Source organism: Quercus suber, unplaced genomic scaffold (assembly GCF_002906115.3).
Source record: "Quercus suber isolate HL8 unplaced genomic scaffold, Cork oak 2.0 scaffold_183, whole genome shotgun sequence".
NCBI lineage: Eukaryota > Viridiplantae > Streptophyta > Magnoliopsida > Fagales > Fagaceae > Quercus > Quercus suber.
The window spans coordinates 1175100-1188354 of NW_027069641.1; the positions used below are offsets into that span (position 1 = coordinate 1175100).

The 13255-nt window shown below is 35.9% G+C and overlaps 1 long non-coding RNA gene across 12 annotated transcripts; it reads left to right on the plus strand.

Moving 5' to 3' along the window:
• The first annotated feature begins 1363 nt into the window (after window positions 1-1363).
• On the plus strand, window positions 1364-8277 carry LOC111983283 (uncharacterized). Of its 12 annotated transcripts, none has more exons than XR_002879875.2 (7): window positions 1364-1491; window positions 2272-3402; window positions 3550-3666; window positions 3813-3912; window positions 4004-4098; window positions 4812-4942; window positions 7859-8277. It is a non-coding gene; the product is annotated as an uncharacterized LOC111983283 (long non-coding RNA). The 12 variants fall into 12 exon arrangements; XR_010630927.1 differs by lacking the exon at window positions 7859-8277 and adding an exon at window positions 5253-6114; XR_002879878.2 differs by lacking the exon at window positions 7859-8277 and having other exon boundaries at window positions 2272-3125; window positions 3228-3402; window positions 4812-5135.
• Window positions 8278-13255: the final 4978 nt, after the last annotated feature.

Consider the following 13255-nt stretch of genomic DNA (forward strand, 5'->3'; position numbering starts at 1 on the left):
GATAATGTGGCAGGTTTAACTCTTAAGCCATTGTCACAAACATGTTGGGAAAGTCGAATTGAAAGTATGAAAGTAATAAAATTTTAAAGTTCTAGAAATAAGAGATGCTTTGTTACAATTGGTAAAAACAAGTGAAGATCCCAAAACAAAAAGTGAAGCTGATTGTTTAGCAATATATGAGATTGAAAGTTTTGAGTTTTTGCTAGCTATGACTATTTGGTATGACATATTATTTTCTGTTAACTCTGTTAGTAAAACTTTACAATCGAAAGACATGCATATTAATGTTGCTATAGATCAATTAAAAGGTCTTATGTCTTTTTTTTAAAAAATATAGAGAAGATGAATTTACGTCTGCTATGAATTCATCTAAAGAAATTGCAACCAAAATGGAAATAGAGCCTATATTTCGTGAAAACGTATAATTCGTAGGAAGAAACAGTTTGATGAGAATATCAATGATGAGACAACACAATCCGCTGAAGAATATTTTAGAATTAATTATTTTTTTATATATAGTAGATCAAGCTATTTCTTCAATTGAAAGTAGGCTTGAACAATTTCAAATATATGAAAATATTTTTGGTTTTTTATTTAATTTTGAAAAAGTAAAATCACTAGATGAGAATAGTTTGAAAAAAAAAAATTGTCTTAATCTTGAATGTTTTCTCACACATGAAACTTATTCCGATATTGATGACTTAGATTTATTTTCAGAACTATAAGTTTTAAAAGAAGTTTTGCAAATAAATGAAAACTCTCCAATTAATGTACTAAATTATATAAAGAGGCTAGAATCTTTTCCAAATGCATGTATTGCTTTCAGAATATTACTAATTATACCTGCTACAGTTGCTTCTGCAGAAAGAAGCTTTTCAAAATTAAAATTAATAAAATTCTATTTAAGATCAATTATATCATAAGAAAGATTAAGTAGAATAGCCATATTATCAATTGAAAATGAAATATTAACGGAACTTGAATGCAAAAATTTAATTAATAATTTTGCCGCTCGAAAAGTAAAAAAAATAAATTTTAATTAAAAAAATATAAATTTATAATTAAATATAATAAAAAACCCTGTTTAAAGCTTTTGCAACCAAATTCATTAGGCCGGTCCTGCCCACCAACTCTATGTTTGCGTCAATTTACAACCCAATAACCTCCTCATCTCTTATCTTTCTTCAAATTGGAATAAAAAAAACACAGATTCAGGAGGTGTTTGGTAGAGTAGTTTGAAAATTGTTGTTTGTAATTTTTTAAAATACGTGTGAGTGAAAAAATATATTAAAATGCGTAAAATACTATTTAAAAACTAAAAAATGTTGTTTAAAAACACAAACCAAACGGTCCCTCAGTTTCGGCTCTATATCCTCCTCTTGCCTCTTCTCCTTCTACATTCTCTTTCATCTTCAATAAAAGATATCTCCACGCCCTTTCATCAAACTTAAATTCACCATGGACTTTCAGTGCACGATATTCAATCCAATGGTATGTTCCTTGCACGTTGCAATATAAATTCTTAATACAAAACCTGATACCATTATCTGAAATGTAAGCATCCCACTCCTTATTCTTCATATTAAGCACAGAAAATCACCACCAAAACAAAATTTTCATAAACGCTATTGGGAGTTTCAGCATAGTGAAACCGCTTTGATGGAACACACCAGGTCTAGCATTTGCGTTGATGTAAAGTGGATTATTAGGTTGATTTTGATATGCATTGATTTAAGTTGGATATCTTTTTGTCCTTTTTTTGTTTCCCAAACACACATCCCCTTTGAAAATCCATTGTCCTTTATCACTCTGTTCTCTATCTTTTGTCATTGCTATCTTTATTTCTTACCCTTGAGCCTACAGCTGTCTCCTTCACTTGTGTCTTGGCCTGTAGCTGGAATTTCGCAGATTTACGTTGATTGTTTGAGTGTGATCATACTTATCAGAAAAAGAGTGAATTGTTTGAGCTGTCATTCCCACAAACAGAATATATTGTCCTGAGCTTAGTGTTTAGAGATGTGGCCCTAGATAGAGCGTAGTGGTGTTAATGGATTGATTTAACTGGTCCCAATTAGTTGGGAGTAGGGTTAGTTGCGTTGGGTAATCCAATTTCAGTTGATTTTAGTATAGAATGCCTGTTCTTGCTTTTGATTTCAATCAAGTACTGTGTTTATTTCACATTTTATTATATTTATTTTTGGTTGATGAAATTTCAGTTTTCGATCTTGCTTTGATATAACATGGGGTTTTGTAATAATAATTGGTTATTAGGGGGAACTTGTAGCTTCTGGGGCAAATGTTGGCGGTTACTGGTGGCAGCTCATGGCCAGATTCTAACTTTGGGTAACCTTATGCTTCGTGGTCGCCCTTTGGTGAATCATTGTTGTAATGAAGAATCTATGGATCACCTGCTGATTTTCTGTCCGGTAGCTCACTCTATGTGGATGTATTTGCTTCAATTGTTTGGTATTGATTGGGTTATGCTAGGTTCAACTGCAAACTTATTATTTTGTTGGTATCATTAGTTTGGGAAACATAATTCCAATATTTGGAATTTGGTTCCAAGCTGTTTGAGGTGGACTATTTGGACTGAACTTAATCGACATTCTTTTGAGGATACTGAAAAATCTCTAGCTCAGTTGTTAGATTTGTGCCAACGGACTCTCTTTGATTGGTCTCAGTGTTGGGGTTTCTTGGATTGTTCTGCTCTTATGGATTTTCTTTTATCTCTTAGAATAGTTTAATGACCGTTTGCTCCTATTTGTTTCTGTTTGCTCTTTGTTCACTATTGTGAACTCTATGCATCTTTCCTTCTATTCCTTTTTAATAATATTTTCTTTCTTATCTATCCAAAAAAAAAAAGTTACTGGTGACAGTTACTGTTTCCATTCCTTTTCTGATAGAACATAAAAGGTTGATAAAATTGGAAATTTTGAAGCTTTCTATCGCAAGTCTTTGCGTATCCAAATGCAGCAGGAGAAATGGGACTTCAGGTGTTCAGCATTGGTGTTTTACCACCTTTGCTTTGGTTTGTGATCTATTGTTGAAAAGTATCGTCTTATTAATTGAGTTGATGACACACTGGTAGAGCAGCTTGTGAAATCTGATCAAACTTGTTAAGAGAGGTGAGTCCCTAGTTAATTGGTGTTGCTTGTGTTGGTGTGATGGGGAATTGGTAGACCATCTTTTACTTCATTGTAAATTTTCTTATGCTTTATGGAATGAAGTTTTTTAGGTGTTTGGGGTCCAATGGATTTTGCTGAAGACTGTTTTCTCTCTTCTTTTTGCATGGAGGAATTGGTTTGGGAAGCAACTGCCAAATATCTGGAATATAGTTCCAGCTTGTCTTGAGTTGCTTTTCTTGGTGGCTTTACCTCATATATCCCTTTTTTTTTTTTGTTGGTAAAACCTCCTTTCTCCTATTGTAAAGTAAAGGGCATATTCATATTTCTGGAGGAGAATAATGTGAAATATATATATTCTTCCATCCAATCTTGGAACTCCATTTTGTTGCATCTTATAAATATTAAGATGTTACTGTCTTTGCAGGATTTTGATGTCTGAGACTCTATGATTTCTGCTACTGGGAGGTTATCAGAAAAATTCCTGTGTTCTTCCAGCACTTTGTTGCCATCTCATACAATTGTTGACATATCTGGAACAGAGGTGATTTGAATTTACTTTTGTTATTAATATCTGCCTGAAGTATTCTAGATTCTACTCTAAAATAAATCTAGAATGAAGAATTTCCATATTAATTTATCTAAGCTATCAAAGTATCAGATGTTGAATTCTCTTTCGTTGTGTAGCAGTGCAGATAGAAAATTCAGAGAAGAAAGTGCAAAGCTACTAAGCTATCTAATACGGAAATGTGAGAGACTAATACTTCCATACATTGTTCCAATACACAAGGTTTAATAAGTCATTTAGCTATTATGACATTTATCAAGATCTGTTATTCTTTTTGTATCCAATCTCTTAAGGAATGGATTTTATTGTTCAGGCACTTGTGGCCAGGCTTCTTGAGGGCACCAGGTCAATGTGAATAATTGCATTATACATGGAGTTCTTGTAACTGTTGGGGATCTTACTAGAGTGGTGAGCTATGTTCTATTCTTCCTAGATTGTCTGATTACGTGTTGATTTTGGATGCCTTATTTTATCTAGATTTCTACTGGCACATCTTTTCTACAGTTTGTTTCATCACAAAACATGCTCTACAAGCTTGACACAGAAGATAATTATTCTTGTACCTTTTTTTTGATAAGTAATTGAAGAGAGTTTTCAAGAAAAGAAACTTGAGATTTGGAATAGATATCTGTTTCCCCTCAAATATCTATTGATTTCTTAAATTAAATATATCAACTATGTAAGTTTTATGTTTAAATTCATAAAATACATGATTATGTGAGCTTTTGAGGAATAAATTATAAAAATGTGATTTTTTTAATAAATATTTTCAAAAATTAAATTGGTTTGATAGAATTGTAACCATTTTACCAGATCAACCAAGAATTGCTGGTTCAATCTTGTTGAATCTTCATCTGTCAAAACAGTTTAAAGGGCCAACAAGACTGGAAATTGCCTTGATTCTAATCATCTGTATACCTCATTATATTTTTTTTGAGATTTTTTTTGTTCATTGGATCTTAAATTTTTCAAAATTTCATTATGGTATACTGATAGTTATTGTACATCATGTTTGTTGACGAGTCCTCATGTGATTGACTATAATTGATGGCATTTTTTTTCTCTTTCATTATTATTATTATTATTAAATTTATATATTGTTGGTTTTTCTTTTTGTATAGGGTGGTTATTTAATGAGACAATATATTCCTGAACATATGCCTTTAATTGTTGAAGCTTTATTGGATGGAGCAGCTATCACAAAACGTTAAGTGGCTGTTGCTACTCTTGGTGAAGTTGTGCAGAGCACTGGGTATGTGACATTTTTCTTAAGGTTCTTTATGATATGTAATTTATTTGAAGATAGTTTTTATCAAGTTTTGAGGCAGCGTCTAATATCGATGGTGTGAAATTGTGGATGTAATATTTGTTCCATGAGAAGCATCATGTTGAAATTCATAGCAAAGTGATATTTAGATTTCAATTCATTGGTTATTCACGTTAAATTTGAGCATCTTTTCTTTGTCATTTTTGTTACTCTCTTCGATTGATCAGCTCAATTACAATCATTAATATTTATGCAAATCACATACAAGGGCTTTGGGTGTGTCTACATATCGCAGATTCATGCAAATAGCATATGAGGGCTTTGGATGTGTCTAGGTAGCACAGAGGGCACTTGGGTGCGGGTTTGTGCCTTGGTGTCATTAATGTCTGACTGAAATCCTAGCAAGACACTGTTTAAGATGTGTCTTTGAAGCAAAATCCTATGCAATCTGTTGAAGACATGCTTTCATTGATATTGATATTTCTTTGTGATATAGAAATAAGTCAAGTTCTGATTTTAAATAGTGAGGGGCTCTCATATTGTCAAGTTCTGATTAATGGCAATTTGTTCCCATGGAAAATGATGTGGCGCTCAAAGGTCCCATCTAGGGTAGCTTTCTTCTCTTGGACTTCCGCTCTAAGGAAGATCTTATCTATAGATAATCTCCGGAATAGAGGTATGTTGATCTTGGATTGGTGCTGCATATGCAAAAAATGTGGGGAGACTATGGATCACCTGCTCCTTCATTGACCTATAGCTTTGGAGCTGTGGACTATGGTGTTTTGTTTATTTGTCCTCCACTGGGTTATACCAATGAAAGTCATTGATATGTTTGCTGCTTGGCAAGGGTCTTTGGCAAGCATAGAAAATTTTCTTTTTGGCTGGCTGTCGCACATTGCATTATGTGGTGTCTTTAGCAAGAGCGGAATTCCAGAAGTTTTGAGGGATGTGAACAGAATATCTTAGAAATTAGCCTTTTTTCTCCATAGTTTGTTGGATTAGAGTGCTGCTTTCTATCTCCACCTTGTTTTTCTCTCTTACATTTGTTTGATCATTGTACTTTGAATTGATTGTACTTCTCTCTTAGTACACCGCCAGTGAATTAGGTTTGTTTTATATCCAATAAAATATTTTCATTACTTATCAAAAAAAAAAAAAAACAAAAGAAACAAAAACAAAACTAGTGAGGAGCTATCATGGGCAAGTCTTTGGAAGTGTAATGGGAACGGGTCACACCATGTAAAATCATTTATTGCTTTTTTTTTTTTTTTGGGGGGGGGGGGGGGGGGGGTAAGTGAAACATGCACTTTGTACTCATTATCTCACCCTTCATTCTGAACTTTCAGGAGAGGTGATGCCATTTGAGTTGGTGCTCATTGGCTATTTTGTGCTTAAGGTTGCAGGTGGAAGGAAAATTATTTTTTGCATAATGAACTATATAGGGGAATATCCTCCTAAAATTAATTTCGCTTTAAATAGAAGTTAATTTGGAGGTAATAGTAGCTTCTAGCTCAGTTAGGTATTTAATGGCCTATAGGTTTGGTTTTGGCTTGGCTTATGGTGTGGGGATACAATCTTGAAGGATGCCTTTCCAATGTATTGTATAGATAGATAAAGAGGCTTTTGCATGATGTAGTTTTCAACTGGGATATTTTGTTTACTAAACTTGTTTATGATTGGGAGGTAGGGAGTTTGCAGTTGTTTCTTGGTATTCTCTACCCCATTAGAGTTAATAGGGATGAGGAAGATCGGTTGTGTTGGACCTCTGCTAGGATCTACCATAATTGAAATACTACTGTATTCAAAGCAAGTCTTTCTCATACTTTTTTGATAATTTCTGATAGGTAATGGTAGTATTTCAATATTCTTCTGAAAGCTGGTCTTTCTCATCCCTATTTACTTTGATAGCTAATTCCCACACATATAACGTCCATAAAAGCAGAAACTCTAGCTATGCTGCTAAAAGCTCGCATCCTTCCAAAGGTTTTTGCATTCCTTTCTTTTCAAATGCTCAACAGGAGAAACAAGGGGATGACCCTTCAGTCTCTGAATTTTTTTTCTTTCCAAACAAACCTTTATATTGAACCAAAACTTCCAAAACATTTTTTTTTAATACAGTTTAAGACTTAAGAAATATGTGTGTCAGTGTTTTTTCTCCTTCCTTTTTGATAATATTTTGTTTACTTGTTGAGTATTCTTTGCATTTAATTAAATTCCTCATTTTTCTTTATAGTAGACTTTTCTTAACTTATTTTTTTAATAAAAGATTTAATAAAAAATGAAATGGAAAAGAAAAAGAAGATAAAGGTGCCAAAAAGCAGGAGATTTTCTTCCTCCTTTCTTAAGCTGAGGTTACATAGTGGACAAGGCTAATTTTTCTTTATCCTTCTATCTATTTTAAGTTACATAGTGGCTGAACTTGCTTGGAAAAACATAGACTGAAAACTTTAAAATAACCTAGTGGGAGACCCCTTTTTTTGTGTTTGGGGGGGTGGGTGATATTTACTTTTTAGGGGGCTTTTGAAAATGAAAACTGACAACTACAATCAAGTTCAAGAACTTGATGACACTTTGGTGAATTCACGCCCCATTTCATCTCTCCTTATATCATTTCCTGCTTCCTTGATCATGCAACAAAGTTCATAGCAGAGAAAATTTATGCCATTGTGTGCAAGAGTCACACCATGCTGTGCTTAACGATTGCTACAACTCGAATTTACTCCAATATTGGAGAAATTTTCAATTCATAATTTCATGCGCTATTGGATTTTTGCAACTGGAATTGATCTGTGTGACTTAATGATTTAATCTGGATCAATATTATCCCTATATGATTCTTTTGTTCAAACTGTAATATAATATATATTTGATTGAGATAACTTGGTCATATAAATTTGTCAGGTATGTTAAAATTCCATAAAATGAGTATCCGCAGCTACTTGAATGGTGAGTTAGCATGGTCTGCCAGATTGGAAGCACTGAAGGGATCTACTTACGACTTAGACTTCTGAGTTGTATCCTGTACAACATTTTTTTGTACCAAGGTTGTTCTTGTTTAGATCCTTGGAATTATTGGTGCGCTGGATCCTCATGTGCATAAAAAAAAAAATTAGCCAAGTTAGCTGGGGCTGCATGGAGATGTAGCCTGTGCTACTAGTGATTCAGGTCATGTTCAGTCCTTGGATGATCTGCCTATGGATCTGTGGCCATCTCTTGCAACGCCTGAAGATTATTAACCCACAGTAGTGCATCAACCTGACATATGACTTTGTTTATTTTTGCTTGTTATATTAATTTCTGTGGCTCTAGGTTGCGATCAATTCTCTCATGCGAATACTTCGGGATCCTTCTCTTGCTAGTTACCACCTTAAGGTGGTTGGATCACTTATATTCACTGTAAGGACCCAATTTGAATTGAGTGTTGGGTTTTCAGCCCAACAAGCCCAAACAATAAATTTATAGAGTATGGGCTCAAGAACTAGTACTGTTTTTTAGGAAGGGTTCTACTCATCAAGTAATAAGGGATACTATTGATTCGCTCTATGAGGAAAAACTCTCCTCGGCCCTCTCTCAATTGGTCTGTTCTTCTCTCTCTCTTTTTCCTTTTTCTTTTCTGGTCAGAAGTCCCCCTTGTTTTCTTCGTTTCTACATTATATACTTCGTTTCTTTTCTTGTTTCCTTTGTACACGTGTAGTTCTTATCCTGGGGACTCCTTTCTGTCCCATCTAGTCCCTACCGGAACTTTCAGCTTAGTGGTCATAAAGCTGCTTAGCTACTATTCAGGTATCACCTCCACATTAATATGGCTAGAATGTTAGGTGGACAGCATTTAATGAGGAGGTGATAGACTTTAGAAGATATTTTCTACCTTCTCCGACGCCTCTTTAAGCTATATCCAACTTCCAATTCAGCTACAACCTGGCAGAATCTTTCAGTCAGTACGAAGGTTACCTTCACCTCGGACTTTGGCGTCCTCGGACGTGTGCTATACCACTGTATATAACACCTGTTTATACCTTTCATATCACCTATTTGACGTGAATAAAACTTCTTTAGGCTGTCCTCGGACAACTGCGTATCCTCGGATCGGGCCTTTGGGCCCTGATTCTACCTTCTCCGACGCCTCTTTAAGCTATATCCAACTTCCAATTCAGCTACAACCTGGCAGAATCTTTCAGTCAGTACGAAGGTTACCTTCACCTCGGACTTTGGCGTCCTCGGACGTGTGCTATACCACTGTATATAACACCTGTTTATACCTTTCATATCACCTATTTGACGTGAATAAAACTTCTTTAGGCTGTCCTTGGACAACTGCGTATCCTCGGATCGGGCCTTTGGGCCCTGAGCCCAATTCTGAGGGCTACTATACCTTTTTTAGGTAACAGGCCCCACATTATCTTTTCTTTTGCACATAAAACATAGTCATAATTTTGTAATTACTATAAGACCAATTATCTCTATTACGTTTTGCAAGTTGGAGGACTCCCTTTCATATTGCTTGGATTTTAAATGATTTGAAATATATATGAGTCCTAAACCATCAAGCTCAACTCTTCATCCAATTCTTTATGAAGAACATTTTCCAGAAAGCATTCAGTTGAAAATATAGAAAACATGTCATCAATCAACTATAAAGTTCCAAAAAATGGCATTTGAAATAATTTAGATTAATTAGAACAATATAAAATTTCTAGGCATCTAGGAGGAAGTAAATTGAAAATCTATAATATATGCTTCATGATAATTATCTATATTATAAATTTAAGTCTCAAAAGCTTATAAAGCATGATCTTATGTAGATTTCCTTGACATTTACATTTCCTCACTCTAGAGAGGATCACTTTGTCATGGCTTCATCATAATATATATATATATATACACACACACACGCACGCAATTGAATTTAAACCTATAGTATTCGTTCTATGATAATTATTCTTTATCAATAGGTCAAGATACCCATTGGTTTCTAGTATAAGTGGGGTTTAAATCTCAAATCTTTTATGCAACAACAAGAAATTTTATCAATGGAGCTAACTGAAATTCACAATGTATACTGTATTTATACTTAAAATTTCATCGATTCAATTTTAATTAAAATAATTAAAGTCTTTTACCCTTATATCAATAATAATAATAATAATAACATTTATAATAAACCATTAATGGGAATATATTTGGTACGAGTAAGAAACTGCATTTCTAAGAAACTTTTGTCTAGGGAAAGATTTCAAAAACATTGGAGATGGAAATTGTTAAGGAATATTTCTATTTTTTATGCATCATCAGAAATTAATGTCCCAAAAATTTTAAGATTTAAACACTTGCATATTCATAATTATTCTTGCAGGGTCATGTTTTTCAAACCAAGCCCAAAACGTGAGGAATCTTGGCCCGGTGAGCCCAATACAATAAATTTGCAGAGAGTGGGCCAAAGAACTAGGCTTTAGTAAGCGGATGACGATTAGAATGGATTTACATGATGATAAAAAAGGAATGAGCTGAGTTTATCAAAGAAAGCTTGTCCTCGACACAATCCGAGGAGCTCTGTTCTTATATGTGTTGGGTGGCCATGGTTGCAGGAGTTCTTGAGACTGCCACAGTGCTCTTTCTCCTTTTTTTTTCCAACCATCATTCCCCCGATCTCTGGGGTCTCTGCTCTAATTTATACTACATATCTTCCTTCATCTCTACCCTACACGTGGATAGCTGATGGTTTATTCTGATACTTGTCCTATCAGCCCCCTCTAGAAGTCTTCTGGGGTGGTTCTAAGATTGCAATAATACTGTGTAGAGGTCATTTCCTCATTAATGCAGCCAGGGAGTTAGTTGGGGGCACTTAATGCGGAGGTAACAATTCCTCCTTAAATTGCTCCTCCACCATGCTCCCATGAATGACTCCTTGTACTCATCCTTCCTTTTGGAATGCTCTAGGAGGCTGCCTTTGATGGCGTGCCACTCGTTCCTTCTATGATCTCGGCTAGTCGAGGACAGGATCATCCACGGTGATGCTTCTTGGCAACTTAAGCTTTCTACGTTCATCCTCGGACGTTTCTCCTTCCTCAGCGTGGGCCTTGGGCTTAACATAAAGTAGGCTGGGGTTGCCAGATTCTAAGGCTCCACAATAGCCCCTAAAAATCCTGCTGTCTAGCTCCTCAGACGGGGAGGAGGATTTTGATGTCCTCGGACCTCTGTCATGGCTTGTCCAGTCTTGTCCTATGTCAGCGCTAGAGTCTTTTCACTTGTCCAAGGCACGTTCCTGGTGCTTCGAAATGTGGAGCGCGCCCTCATTAATGTCTTCACGAAGCGACGCAAATCCAACGATTGAGGATTTCTTCAAAAATTGGGCGGGAGGTATTTCGCCTGCAAATCTCTCTTTGAGTTCCGTGCGAATTAATTTCCGCTAGATTTCGCCTTCTATATAAGGCGTTCTGGGGGAAGCGTTCTTTCATATATACGAATCCTTGAGTTCAATAGGAACTTTAAGTTCTCAACCCTCTGGGCATTTCCATGGACCTTGCCAAGATCATGATCAAGGCCTAGTAAATGAGATGGCTCTGGATAAAAGCAAGGGCAAGGAGGCCAAGCCCTTTTCAGGAACCAAGAATGCTGCTCAGATCCCGGACGATGCAGTTAAAGCAAAGGAAGCAGAGGCCAAAGATGTTCCTACCTTTCAACCAAGCAAGAAAGAAGACCCTTCTCCCTCAGCCAAGGACCGGAGCGGGCGTAAATCGCATCAAACTTTCGGTGCGGCAAGGTTTGGGTCTCACCTTGATGGTAGGACATTGATGAAGGTTTGTAAGATTACTGAACGGTTGATGCCTGAGTGTTACTGTCTCCAATGCTTAATTATCATGAAACTGGGAGAGAATCAGGGGAACATCTTGGGATGGGGCCATCAGGCGCTTCCGCTTCTTCTCTTTTCTCATCGCCGGTACCACTTGTATTGGCTCGATTGCTGTTGGTAGCATTAAAACAAGCCTGCCTCAGCCTTTCTTACTATAGTTAGCTTTAGAATAAGCCTACTTCAGCTTCTCCTACTATAATTAGTTTTAGAACAAGCCTGCCTCAGTCATTTGGTGTATGATGTACCTTTTCTTCATTTAATAAAAAAGGGATGTACTTTTTTCTTTACGAATTTTTCTTTTCTCTGTAGTAATTATTTAATGTGTGTGTTGTTATTTTTCCCTCCAATGGGACTTGGAATTGGTGTTGTTGACGGTAACAAAAAGTTGCCACCTTAAATTTTAGAAAAACCGACGATAGCACCCGGCTGCTAACTCTGAATAGGCTAACAATGTAGGAACAATTAGGAATATAACCATGAAAGGATGTTGGATTCAAAGTAGGTCATTCGAGGGGACCATCGTGCACTAAGGCTCTGTTCGGCATTTATAATGACGTCATGGCGTCGGTTTTCCCCTAGCGTCTGATCCGAGGATCCAGGCACGCCTCAAGTTCTGTTTTATCACTTGTGAAGAGATGTCAAAAGTTATTTGATCAGCCATAAACTGAATGACCCCTTGTGATCAAACCAATTAATTAATTAGACAAGTTATTAATCAATCAATTTAACATGCAAATACGTGGAAGCACAAACAAATCACCAAATAACTAAATATGCAGCGAAAATTAAATGACACGGTGATTTGTTTACGAATGGGGAAAACCCTTACGGCAAAAACCCCACCAGGTGATTTTCAGGTCACCACTTCCGAAACTCCACTATTATCAAATCAAGTGGTTACAAGTAAAAGAATCCTAAGTACCTTACCAACCTACAGTTGAACCCTTCCCCCAATACCCAATTGGACTTGATCTGTAATGACAGTTCCCCCTTTTGATGCACGGCTCCCAAATACGTGACTAACTAATACGCGGATCCTAGTACGCGACTTCAAACACCAACTTAGAAGGAGAAGTTGATTGCAAAATTTTTCAGTTCATCCTACACAATGAAGATCAGGAAGATGCTTGGTCACAAAACCCTTTGGTGCAAATACACAATAACTTCTTCAGAAGAGATGAACTAGGTCAAGAACTTCGTCTTTGATCACAAATTACTTGAACAGAGTTTTTTGAATGCTTGTGCAACTTGTGTAATATTTGATGGCTCTTAAAATAGTCCTTTTATATGTCTAGGGTTAGAAGAAAAGAAGGCCCAAAGGCACATTCACGGATCCCAAGAAATTAGATCAGAAAATCTGATTTTATAAATCTTGATAAATAGCAGGTATCGAGGAGCTATCAAGAAGGTGTCGAGCTTTAATGAATTTGCCCTTCAGCTTGTTTTTC